At 30.9% G+C, this 12,682-nt stretch overlaps 1 protein-coding gene across 1 annotated transcript in view; it reads right to left on the bottom strand.

Moving 5' to 3' along the window:
- The window catches only part of Pcdh15 (protocadherin related 15), a 1,472,709-nt gene that overhangs the window by 1,063,170 nt on the left and 396,857 nt on the right, over nucleotides 1-12,682 (bottom strand). The window contains exon 2 of the mRNA XM_063239513.1: nucleotides 212-287. The gene's annotated coding sequence lies outside the window, so the exon portion shown is untranslated. The remainder of the gene's footprint in view (nucleotides 1-211; nucleotides 288-12,682) is intronic.

The following is a 12,682-nucleotide window of genomic DNA, read 5'->3' on the forward strand; positions in this document are numbered from 1 at the left end:
ACTATGAATACCCACCCCTCCTTTTTCCTATTTCTGGCTCAGTCAAATAAGATATCAAAGCATTTGCTTAAAGGACATGAGTAGAACCTGAAAAATTCCATACAAAGTTAACAAAAATAATGTGAAATATAGACAAGATGTGTTGGTTTCTTTCAAAGGAAATGAAACAAACATAATGTATGCAATTAAGAGAAAGTTAACCATGACTCACGCGATTGCCTTGTATCTTTGTCCCACACTGCGTCTGGTGACTTCAGCTGTTCCTAGTGAGTATCGTTTCAATTTTCCTGTAAAACAGAGTAATTGGTTAATGCTTATTGAAATACACTTTATCCAAATGCAGAATTTAAAAATGTATATTGTAACTGTGCTAAAGATAAATTCTTACAAATTCTGCAAAGTAAATCCTGCAAAATTATATGAAAGGTTGGATATAGATTTCTGGGAAAATTCTGATTTGCAACTTTGCACGCAGCATATATAACATGACCTGTGCTCCAGATTATATCTCTGCTTAGGAAACAAAAATCACATCTACAGGCATATGATCAGGGTCTGTGATTTTGCCAGAGACCTACAGTAGGGAGCAAAGAATACAAATCACTGTAAAATATGTTGCTTGACATAATATAGAGCCTTATGACAGGTAAAGTATTATGTAGATTGATGGTTTTAGATTTTAGATTCCAGAATTTTATTGTAAGTCATTCTTACATTAGTGTCATGATTTTTTATACCTATGCATTGTCTTAGGGAAAATATTTTTTGAAAACATTGTACATCTTAAGACATTTCAAATATCACCGTAATTTCTATTTGGTTTCAGTCGTACCCATAGGTTGACATCTTAGTTTTTCAGATACATTACATATAAATCAGGATATAGGTAAAGCATTCAGTAGAAATAAATACGCTCTTTTCAAACATCTATACGTGTTCCTTTGAAGACATATATAAATATGAGATTGAAAGCATACATAATTTACAGAAACATAATAGTACCTTAAAACCATGATTGTATTCTATGAATAAGCAGACATAGACAAAAATATTTGAAATAGCCTTAAAATAATTTATATTAAATAACATCAAGACAAAAGAGTAAAGATGCATAAAGATCTAGAAAATATAATTGAAATTTTGGAAAGCGTGGAGATACAAAAATCTATACATAAATAAAATTAAGAAATAAATATAAATTTTTGTTTTAATGTTGGGATTAATAAATATTACACTTAAAATATAGATATACTCAAAAAAGGTTTAAAATATATATGTATACTCAACAATCACATTGAAATTTAAGTTTGAAGCACTCTATGAATATATTAGGAGAATTTTTTCAGCCAAGTAATGGATATGATTGATTGAATCTTCAAAATTTTTATACCTAATAAAAGCTATTTTCAACTACTATCGTCTCTCAGGACAATACAGAACAAAAATATATAAAATGTATAAACTGTATAAAAAGCAAGAGTCCACTGAACACATTTTCAAAATTCATTATATGGATCATTCCTATCCAAAGAACTGAATAAATTTGACTTCCTCAATTGGTGTGACAGTAATCACAGTAAAGGAAAGTACTGCAATGACCTCCTGATTGGACAGTTTTTAAGATCAGATACAGGGAGATTTTTCTTAAAAGGTCTGTACATTTCGGAATATTTATTCAGAATTTATCCTATTGTAAGAGAGATAGTTTTGCATTGTGTTTGGGGTGTTTTGGTGAAACATCTTGGTTTCAGAGTAATGTAGTAATCATACTAATTACAGAAGATTTACAAATTAATACTTAAAGCATTGAATTACTCTGGGTCAGAGCAAAAAAGATAGAAAAAAAGTAAAATTTCAGCATAAATTGAGATTATTTCTAAGATGGCAATATGTAATCCATTAACTAGTGATTTCCTACTGTTCATTTTTTTTCTTCTGTAAATCTGTATAACTTGTACCCTTTCACTGTTTTTTTTCTTTTCTCCTTAAATAAAATAAAAAAAAAACATGTGATTGTGTTTGCAATTTGTTGATTCATTTCTAAAGACCAAAAAACACTTAAAATCTTAATTTTAAAAAAAGTTTTCTGTTACTAAGACTTAACAATGATGAATTGGTGATTATATAAAGGGTTGAATTTCAATAGTTTACACATTTTCAGGTAATCAGAGGTAGACTGTTATGTCTTAGAATTAGTACCAATTTAATGATCTCTCAGTGCAAATATTAAAATTTTAAAAATGATTTTAATGGATGATAATTCAGCAGTGCCCTTTGAAATTCTTCGTCGTATAAAAAATAAACACAAGATCTAACTGCTCTGAATTGCTTTAATAGTATCTACAATAAATAACAATAAAAGTTTTCTAATTTAAATTAAATAATTTTCACATTGCATTTCAGAATTTTATCTAATGTATCCAAACTTATATTGAAATCATTTTGCAAATATTATTGTTAGATGGATAAATATTGTTCATGATTGATAACTATTACATAGTAATGTACTGCATAATTATTAAGATACATTATTTAACTTCTTCAGATCTTTGATAGAATCACTAAATGTGTTGTTGCATTCAGGTATCTGCATAATGAATTGCTTTGAAAATTTTTCTTTGATTTTTTTAACTTTATATGTAAATACTTTCCACACATATTGATCATATTTAACACAAATATAGGTACCTGTACATAATATATCTTAATTTTTCTTTTCTTTCCCCATTGCCCTTCCTTCCCTTCAACTTTTTTCCTTTCACCATTTATAAAAATGTTGTTTTCATTTTTCCCTCTATTCTTTTTTCCTTGTCCCTTCCTTCTCTTCTCCTTCCCCTTCTTATTCTCCTTCTCATTTGAACACATTCTTCCTACTTATGAGTATGAAACCTTCATTATGCACCTTATTGGGCTTCTCATACAAAAGAAACCATATGATATTTAGACTTTTGTGTCCAATTTATTTCACTTTAAATTGTAGTCTTGAAGTAGATCCATTTTCCTAAAATGACTCCAGTTTTTCCCTTTGATGTTACAATAGTGTTCCACTGTATTAATGTCACATTTGCTTTATCCATATATCCCTTCATGGGCATATGGGCTGCTCCAGATTTAGTTATGATAAATTATGCCACTATAAACAAGGGCATGCATATATCATTGTGGTATGAAGCTTTATAAATTTTTCAGAAAGACATCTAAAAGAGGAATATCTGGGTCAAATAGAACCTTTTAGTTTCAGTATTTTGAGATGTCTTTATATTGAATTCCACAGTGCTTATACCAGTTTACACTCCCGCCAACAATGGAGAAGGGTTTCTTTTTCTCCATAGCCTCACCAGCATTTGTTATTGATTAGTTTCTTGCTGATATCCATTCTTTCTGGAGTGAGGTGAAATCTCAGGGTTACTTTTATTTGCATTTTATTAATGACCAGTGATGCTGAGCAGTTTTTCACACTGGCTGTTTGTATTTCTTAATCCGAGAAATGTCTATTCATATTAGGTGTCTATTATGAATGTTGTCTTTAAATTTGGGGATTCAGAATTTTCTAGTTCTCCATATATTCTAAATGTTAGTCTTTGTCAAATGAGTTCCTGGTAAAAATACTTTCTTATTATTTGAGTTATTTCATTACTCTGTTGGTGAGTTTTTTGCTGTACAATAGCTTTATAAATTGACATTGTCTTGGTTGTTGATTCTTTGAAGTACTTACCTGCATAATTGGGGTTGTGTTCATAAAGCCTTTGCGATAGCTATGTTTTCAAAATTTTACTTGTTCTAAATTTCAGTATACCAAGTGTTCCCATTTTATATTTACATATTTGATCCATTTCAGTTTTAGTTTAGTTCATCAGAAGAAAATGGATGTAGATTCAATTTTCAGCACGTGCAAAGCCAGTTTTCGCAGCACCATTTATTAAAGAGGTTACCTTTCTTCTAGCTAAGGTGTTCAGACCCTTTGTCAAATCCAAGGAGGCTAAATCAGCTTAGAGTTGTTTCTGTATCTTTCCTTCTATAACACACATCTTAGGATCTTTTGTAGTTCCATTTTGTTTTTATCATAGTGCCTTTGTAGAATAACTTTAAATTGGGGATTATGATGGCACCTGTTTTGCCTTTTGTCCAGAATTACTTTTGCTATTTGAGACTTCTGATTCCATATGAATTTTGTGATTGTTTTCTGTATTTCTGTGAAGTGTACTACAGGTATATTGATTGGAAAGTGTTAAAGCTGTATAATAGTTTTAGGACTACTATTAGAACCAATTTCACTCTTTTGGTTCTTCCTAAGTATAGTAGATGGTATCTTCCAATTTTCTGATATTCTCTTCTATCTTCTTTTGCAAATTACAGTGTGTTTCAATATATAGGTATTTTGTTGTCTCTTTTAGATAGAATCCTAAGTAATTCATTGTTCTTGATGCTATTGTGAAGGGTGTGGTTTGTCTAATTCGTCTCAATGAGTTTGTTATTCATGTGCATGATTAATACTTATTTTTTCAGTGTTAACTCTATGTCCTATTTTTCTGCTGAAATTGTTTATTAAATCTAGGAATCTTTTGGTGAAGTTTTGGGTATCTTCTATGTAAACTATCATGTCAGCAGTAAATATTGATATTTTAAGTTCTTCTTTTTTACCTATATTTACTTTATTTATTGTTCTTGTCTAAATGTTCTGGCCCATGTTTACACAACTATATTGAACAACAATGGTGATATTGGGCATTCTTGTCTTGTTCCTAATGTTAGAGTGAATTCTTTCAATATTTAATGGTTTAGTATGTTGTTCACTGTTGGTTTGTCATAGTAAAATAATTCATGTTTCATAGAAGGAAATTTCAATCTCCAAGAATACTATCCACCAGCAGAAACATATTTTTAATTATGAAGCTGCAATTCAACACAAATGAACTGTAAATTGATAAAAATAGGATTTTATATTGTAACTTATCTTTTCAACGTTGGAGTTGTTATATGTATGTGCATAACTGATAACCAAATATCAGAGATATTTTTTACAAAAATAAACATGTAAGTGTGAAATGAAAACATTAGCATAATTATCTGAATTCTAAAATTGCTAAGTGTATCTAATTTACATGATTTAATAATACTTAGATTAACTTTCGTACTTGAAAATACATAGTCATCAATAAATGGAAAACTCTCTTTACAGCAGATATGAAATTGTACATAGGGTTGAATATTATAAACCGTTTTTAATTAAATTTATGGAAGGAGGGAATGAAACAAATGAATAATGGAGGGAGGGAGGGCAGGAGATAAATGAGAGGAAGTTTTGGAGGGAGTAAGGAGTGAGCGTTAAAGACACAGATATTCCCCACAGAGGTAGGAACGATTTGATGTTTTATCATGGGGCAAGAGATCTCATATTGGGCTTGAATGCTTTCTAAGAGTTATAACAGAGCACTGGTGACAAAATATTGGATCTCTCTCTCTCTCTCTCTCTCTCTCTCTCTCTCTCTCTCTCAGAAAGGAAGAAAGAAAAAAAGAAAGAAAAAAAGAAAGAAAGAAAGAAAGAAAGAGGAATAGTCTTAGAAGTAAAAGCAGATTTCCAATAGGAGGCACAGGGCACACTGGTAGAAAGTACATTTTTCTCTCTCTTAATGTATTTTTTTTTTTATTCCAAGACACATCATTGCTGATTTTTCTTTTACACTTCTGATAGCATCTTCACGTGACCCCTTAGATTTTTCTACCCTGCCTTAGAGAATCCATTAGTCATCTTCCCTTAACTCTCCAATTGTTTCTACTTATGGTAAGCTCATGATTGTACTTAACTGATCAGGCAGCATTTAATACGATTTGATGCAAATCAGTATCTTCAGGTTAAATTCATCCAGGCTTATATTTTTCAAGTAATTAAAAATTGGCATTTTATAAAAAAAAAAGTTTCTGATTATTTCTATCTTCCTCCAAGAAGGTCTTTTGTAGCTTTCTTATTCTCTATAGATGGCAAAACATTAATTTCAGTAGCTCAGGCAAAGATAAATATGCATTTTATACAATATGACACTTCAAAGATAAAAATCCACTATTTATTCTAATACTTTCCATCTAACACGTTGATGTTCAGAATGCATTTCCAACTCTTAAGACACTTATGATTTTATTGTTCTTTGCCATGATCCAAGTGACTATCTTAACAAAATAACTGTGTAATATAGATAACAAAGCAAGTCAGAATGATAAAAGGGAAGGAGAAGCATGGATTTTTGACACAGAGATATCAGATTGATACGGTAGAAAAGCACGAAGTTTTGAGAAAGAGAGAGACAGATAGAGAGAGAGAGAGAGAGAGAGAGAGAGAGAGAGAAAGAGAGAGAGAGAATAGCTGCATACTCCTATTTGGCAATGGACCAAGTTCTTTGCTTAATTTTCATCTAATGTACTAATTTATAAAGCTGCTATATTAGACTGTACAATTTCTAATGTGGTTTGTATATCTTTGTTTCAAGAGAACATAATTTTAAATTAGAAGTGTATCTAATACTTCTAATTGCTAGTGAAACATGGTAATTTGGTGGATTTCTGTATACATAAAGATTTGATCACTGACTCAGGAAAGAATGTTATGTCCAGGATATTTCAGGATGTGGAACTCTGAAAAATGTTTATATGTGTTACATGATGACCATCTCTGCAGTAGACCTCACAAAAAACTAATAAGTAAATACATCAAAACTTAATAATTTGAAGTTTTCTTGAGTCAATTAAATAATTTGAAACATATTTTGGATATTACACTGTAAATTTTTGAGAAACAATTAAAAATTTTGCTTGATTTCCATGAAAGGATTAGAAACAGTGGCTATCTTCAAAATGAATCTAGAGATTTTCAAAATACTATACTGTTATGCTGCTTTTCTTAGAGAGCTGATGTTACTATCAGAATATACATAATATAGAAAATACATTGTCAATCAGAATAACAATTTTATTTTAGAAACAAAAGTTAGCATTGTAGGGAATTTTGACTACCAATATCTTTATGTGAAAAAAAAATTCTTACACCCTAGAATTACTTGTCATTTCTTAAAATTAAGTACTCTTTTAATGAAAATATTATGGTATTTTTTACAAGTTAAAGTACAAAAGCATAGAGATGAAGCATTGGTTTCTGAATTTTAAAAATAGCTTTAACTTAGTAAAAGATAGGGTATAAAATTGCACAAACAGCTGTCAAGAGAAAAGAAACTTATCCCTGGTCAAAGAGATTAGTATATGACTTTCCAGAAAGCTTAGTGACTATTTTGCATAACAAGATGTTCAATGAATGGCCACTTCACACCACACGATATTATAAATCAATATGGTTACAATTTGAAAGCTAAAAGGTCTTCTAATACTCAGCATGCTACAATAACTCCATGAAATTATTTTCGGTACAGTTGAAGAGTATGCACCTCATCATTACTTTTTTCCTGTTGAGAGGACTCAGACTGAATTCTTCAAATATGACTTATAGAATATTTATGATGTCGTTAGAATATAAAAAATCAAAGGTGTGCAAAGGAGAAATGGAAACCTACACATGTTAAAACAAGGACATGTTTTAAATATGCATATCTATTAAAAGTTGTCCTTTTTAGATTGTCTCTCCTTGACAAAGTTTTGATTATAGAGCACATAATTTTTCATGTTAAAAATACTTTAGCAAATTCTAAAATGTAAAGATCCACAGAAAAGATTTGTCTTATAAAAATTTAACATATTGCAGATCAGTGGCTGCTTGCATTGCTTGAAATTTCAGCCATGTTTTTCATGTAGAGTAATCTCTAACTATATTTAACTCACTCTGAATAAAAAGTCTTAATTCTTCAGAGAATAAATAAATTATAACAAAATTATCAACAAAATCCAATTCCTGGTGACCTTTTTATTTTTTTATTTTTATTTATTTATTTTTTGGAGAGAGTACTGGGGATCCAAGTCACAACCATGTACTTTCCAGGCAGGCACTTAAGCCACCGAGTTAAATCCCTGGCCCCTGGTGACCTTTTAAATATTGTTCTGTACCTCTCTGTGACACACTGAATCATTTAAATCATCAGTGCCCTAGGAAAGACTTAATGGACTTTTTCATGTCGCATGTATACAGGTGACAAAACTAATATCAAATTTACTTTCATATTAAAAAATATATGTGTGTAAGTCTATATGTTTTTAAAAGTGAAGGGGTCACAGGGACTATCTGCCCATATCTTTCTTAAACTATTTTAATAGTTTACAAGCCCATGCGTTTTTACACAACTGTCTCTGCTGAGCACCTCTCACAGTTAACCTCCTGGTGAAAATACCAGGCACTTCATAATTTGTATTTCATAGACACCTCTGTAGTTGTAGGATTTAATGTTTGTCGTAAACATTTCAAAATTATCAATTTTATGGCATAGTTAAATTTAGTTATAAATTTGTATCCCCTTTATGTGTTATGACTTCATCTTATAGCAATTGATATACATATTTAATACTAAAATATATTGTATTTTGCTTAAATTTTTTTGTACTGAGAATTGAACTCAGGACTTAATATATATCAGGCAGGCACTGTGCCACTGAACCATAACCCTGGCTCTAAAATATATTTAAAATATATCATTCTGCTTTTTATTTGTCTTAATTCAAAGTATTTTTAAATATAGATATTTGATGTTAACTTTATGTATTTATATGTTTATAAAAATTATAACAGCATATTTAAGTCATGTGAAATTGATTTTGATGTAACATAGGTATTGGTTATCACAAATATGAGTTGTTTACGTTTAAATATTTTCTAATTATAATTTGTAATATATTTTTCAATCCATCATAATACCCAAAACATCCCTTTTAAAGACAAAAGTAGCTCTTTGCTTCAAAAGTACAATTGTATTCCAAAATTCTTACAGTGAAATATTATTGTAAGCTATTCTATTTTTAATAATTAGCTTTACGACATTTTTGCTTCAAGTTTTATTTTCATTTGTCCATGTTATAAGTATATAATGACTGCATTCATCAGAGTTAGTGTGCGAATTTAATACATTTTAAATCTCTGTATGATCCTTTCCCTCACGCCTTTCTTCCTCTCCATCTGTTGACCACCTTCCTATCTGCAATGAATTTGTCTCTTTTCTAATTTAAAACACGTAGGCTTAAATGAGAGAGCATAAAGAGTCAAAATTTATAAAACATCAAAAATAGTTATTCTTTTTGAAATGACATATATTTTAAAATATCTTTTTTTTGGCTAGAGTTCTAGATCAGAAGTAGAACACTTGTCTATGATGCGTGAAGCTCTGGGCTTGATCTCTAGCATTGCAACCAAAAAATAAACAAATATAAATACTTATTTTTAGTTTAAGTTTCTTTTAATTTAGAATTTATGTGTAAAAAGTGCTACCACCAGATGAAACAAATACTGACAGTGGAAATTCTTTAGAAATCTAAAACTGAACTAAAATGTATAGATTAGTTATATCACAGACTAATGGGCATGTTAGGCAAGTTTTTTTACACTACCGTATTGTACTGACAAGAAGCTCTCTCTCTGCTTCTCCAGACACATATTAAAATGTGTAAATGTATTTAACTCACACTCACAAGGTATTCAATCATTTCAGTTTATATCTGTACACATGAAACAAAAGCAGCTCAGTCCAGCAAGGCAAAACCCTCAGAAGAAAATAAGTGGAGAGAAAACATTTATAAACTTTTAAGAATAGTACGTTTGATGGGATTAGTGGGATCCTATTATAGTAACTCAGGCTGGGAATGAGGCTTTAGGTCATTTCACAAAGCAGAGGGGTTCTGAAAAAATGCAGTTTAAGCTGAACTGTGAAATGTGTGAGAAGGGAAAGTTTAAGGGAAAGACCCTTCAATTCTATGTATTTACTTTTTAAAGACCACTTTAAATGGCAAGAAAACACAAGTGGAGTCACACTGAAAACATAAAGACTGACACTGAATGACTTTGCATTCATTTAGTTTTGACAAGCACATTTTTTTTTCTTTTCTTTCTTTTGTTTTTGGATAAATTAACCCATTTATTATATGCTAGGGATGTCTCAAATAGTAGAGTTTTCATTGGTTTTTCTATTCATTCAGTGTTCTGATGGCTGATTTGATTGTAGGTCCATGCTTTCATGCAGGAACCATAATTCCAGATCCCTATGCCCCATCTCCTCATCTTGCTCTTTCCACAGAAGGACCGGGTGCACTGGTGTATAGCTTGATTTCAATTTTCTGGAGTGAGGCACCATCGTGGGTTCCATACTGACTGACAACACTGACCTTCTTGAAGTGTTTGTCCATGTCAATGAGACCTATGTCCAAGCCCAGAGAGTGATGAACGTATTTCAAAATTTCTTTATATAATCACTTAGTTCAAGTTTTGACCTTCTCAATATCTATCTATCTATCTATCTATCTATCTATCTATCTATCTATCTATCATCTATCTATATAAAATCCCAAACATTTAAAAGCATTTTGAAAAATTTTGTAATAGTTTGACATTGCAGCTTCTTTTAGGCTATAATCCTTGAAATAGAGATAATGACAAACTTTCTTAAATTTATTTACAAAACAAGATTTTAAAAATGGTAATATGAATTTCATAAAATAGAATTGTTTTCTTTTCTAAAAAGTTTCAAAGGTATAGTTTCATATTTTTTGGTGATGTTTAGGATTGTACTACTTGACAATATCAGGTTAACTAGACTTCATGTTGTTAAACAAATGGCTTTTCCAAAGTAATCTACTAAGTTACTGTTACAATTAATACATTGTGTCCACTTGAGAAGTCTAGAAACTTAGGTAGGTTGCTCAGCAGCTCTGCCTCTCAGAATGTAGAGGATAAGCCAGTGCCATTATAATATGTTGTTCTTTGTGTCAATTTGAGAAGGTCAAAACTTTAAGTGATTAAAGCAGGAAGCCAGCGTACCTACTTTGTAACTTTCTCAGCCTGTGCAAGAGAAGGGCAGATGGTGTGAGTGCTACACCGACCCAAAGGGCTTACCTTGCTTATACTATAAGGGAGGAAAAGAGGCTTGTCCCTACCCCTTCACTGTGCTCTTGTTGCTTTGTCCTCTTCTGCCTTCTGGAAGTGTTACTCCTGTGCTGTGCCACCCTGCCTTGGAACCAGCCGGTTATGGACTGAAATGTCCACAATTTTGAGCTAAATAAACCTTTCTTTTCTTCATTTGAGTGTCAGTAGTTTGTCTCAGCAATGAGAGGAAGGTAACCAAGACAGTTTCATTTAAATTATAATTTATAAAACTTAATTCTTTATGATAATGCTACCTTGCAGATCTAAGTGTAACCATCTGGAAAACATTGGAAATTTAAAATATAATTATATTAGACTGTATAAGTCCATGCTTACAGGAACCTCATCATTAACTTTTTTCATATAATAGCTTTAGAAATCATTTTTATTTTATTGATTTATCTGACTACTAACATTTAAGAATTTTGTATGCTAAAATAAAAAATTAAGATTTGAGATCCTGAGACCCATTTAAGTATATTTTGTATATAAATGAATAAATGACATTGTACCTATTTTTATATTATGCCATGTTTATTCATGAAGAGGTCTAATGAAATTTGCTTAACACTGATTTTATAATTTTTGATGATGAATATTCCCTTGAAGTCTTTTCTTATGAACAAAAATAAATTTTAATAAATATATTCAAGTAAGAGTCTCATAAATTTTGAAGTAGTCTTATAATGAAATTTTTGGATTAGTATATTCTTAAAAATATGCTCCATATCCCTCAAGCCTCACTAGATTTATCTCTGTCTGATCACACTTTCTTAGATAGGATTGCTGCTCTTCTGAGTTTGTCAGTAACAGGGGACTGTCCTAAGTTTTGCTAAGAAGGGATTTTTGTGTCTTAGTAAACACTAAAAGAGAATTTAGTAATGAAAGATAATTTAGTAATGCTTAACAGAAGATTTTTTTGAAGTATGGACTTCAAATGCTTCCTCAGATAGAGGTTATTTCATTTGTATACTATTTTCAAAGGAGTATATTAGAAGCCAGGCGTGGTGGCTCACGCCTGTAATCCCAGCACTTGGGAGGCCAAGGCAGGAGAATTGTTGTGAGTTCAAGGCCAACTTAGGCTACAAAGAGACCCTGTCTTGAAAAGACTATATATATATATATATATAAATTATAATGTATATAATTTTTAGATATTGGGAAACAACGTAAAACTCAAAAGACAGCCAAAAAATTAACTACAAAAATTTAATCTGACTTAAAAGCATAAACATATCCTCATATCCTTCCTCTCTGTATCTAAAATCTAGACACACACTTTCTCTTAAGGCTTAAACAAGGACATGTATGTGTATACACATATGTGAATACACTGCATGTGCAGACATACATGGATGTACGTGCTTGCACATGAGCTCAGCATATCACAAAAGCTGACAGCACAAACTCTATTCAGTCTTTCTGGAATTCATTCTTGGCTGTTGGACCAATAGCTGTAAACTTCAGCGGGTTATTTAACCTCTCTGTCCTTACTCTCCTTATCCATAAACAGATCCGTAAAGCATACTCTATTTCATGTCAGAATGAAATGAGTTGGTATATCTGAATCACCTAAAATAGCACCTACTAAATAATAAACATTATGTGACTGTTAAATGATAT

The sequence above is a fragment of the Cavia porcellus genome, unplaced genomic scaffold (assembly GCF_034190915.1).
Source record: "Cavia porcellus strain 051 isolate PalLab524CR breed Dunkin Hartley unplaced genomic scaffold, mCavPor4.1 scaffold_28, whole genome shotgun sequence".
Lineage (NCBI taxonomy): Eukaryota > Metazoa > Chordata > Mammalia > Rodentia > Caviidae > Cavia > Cavia porcellus.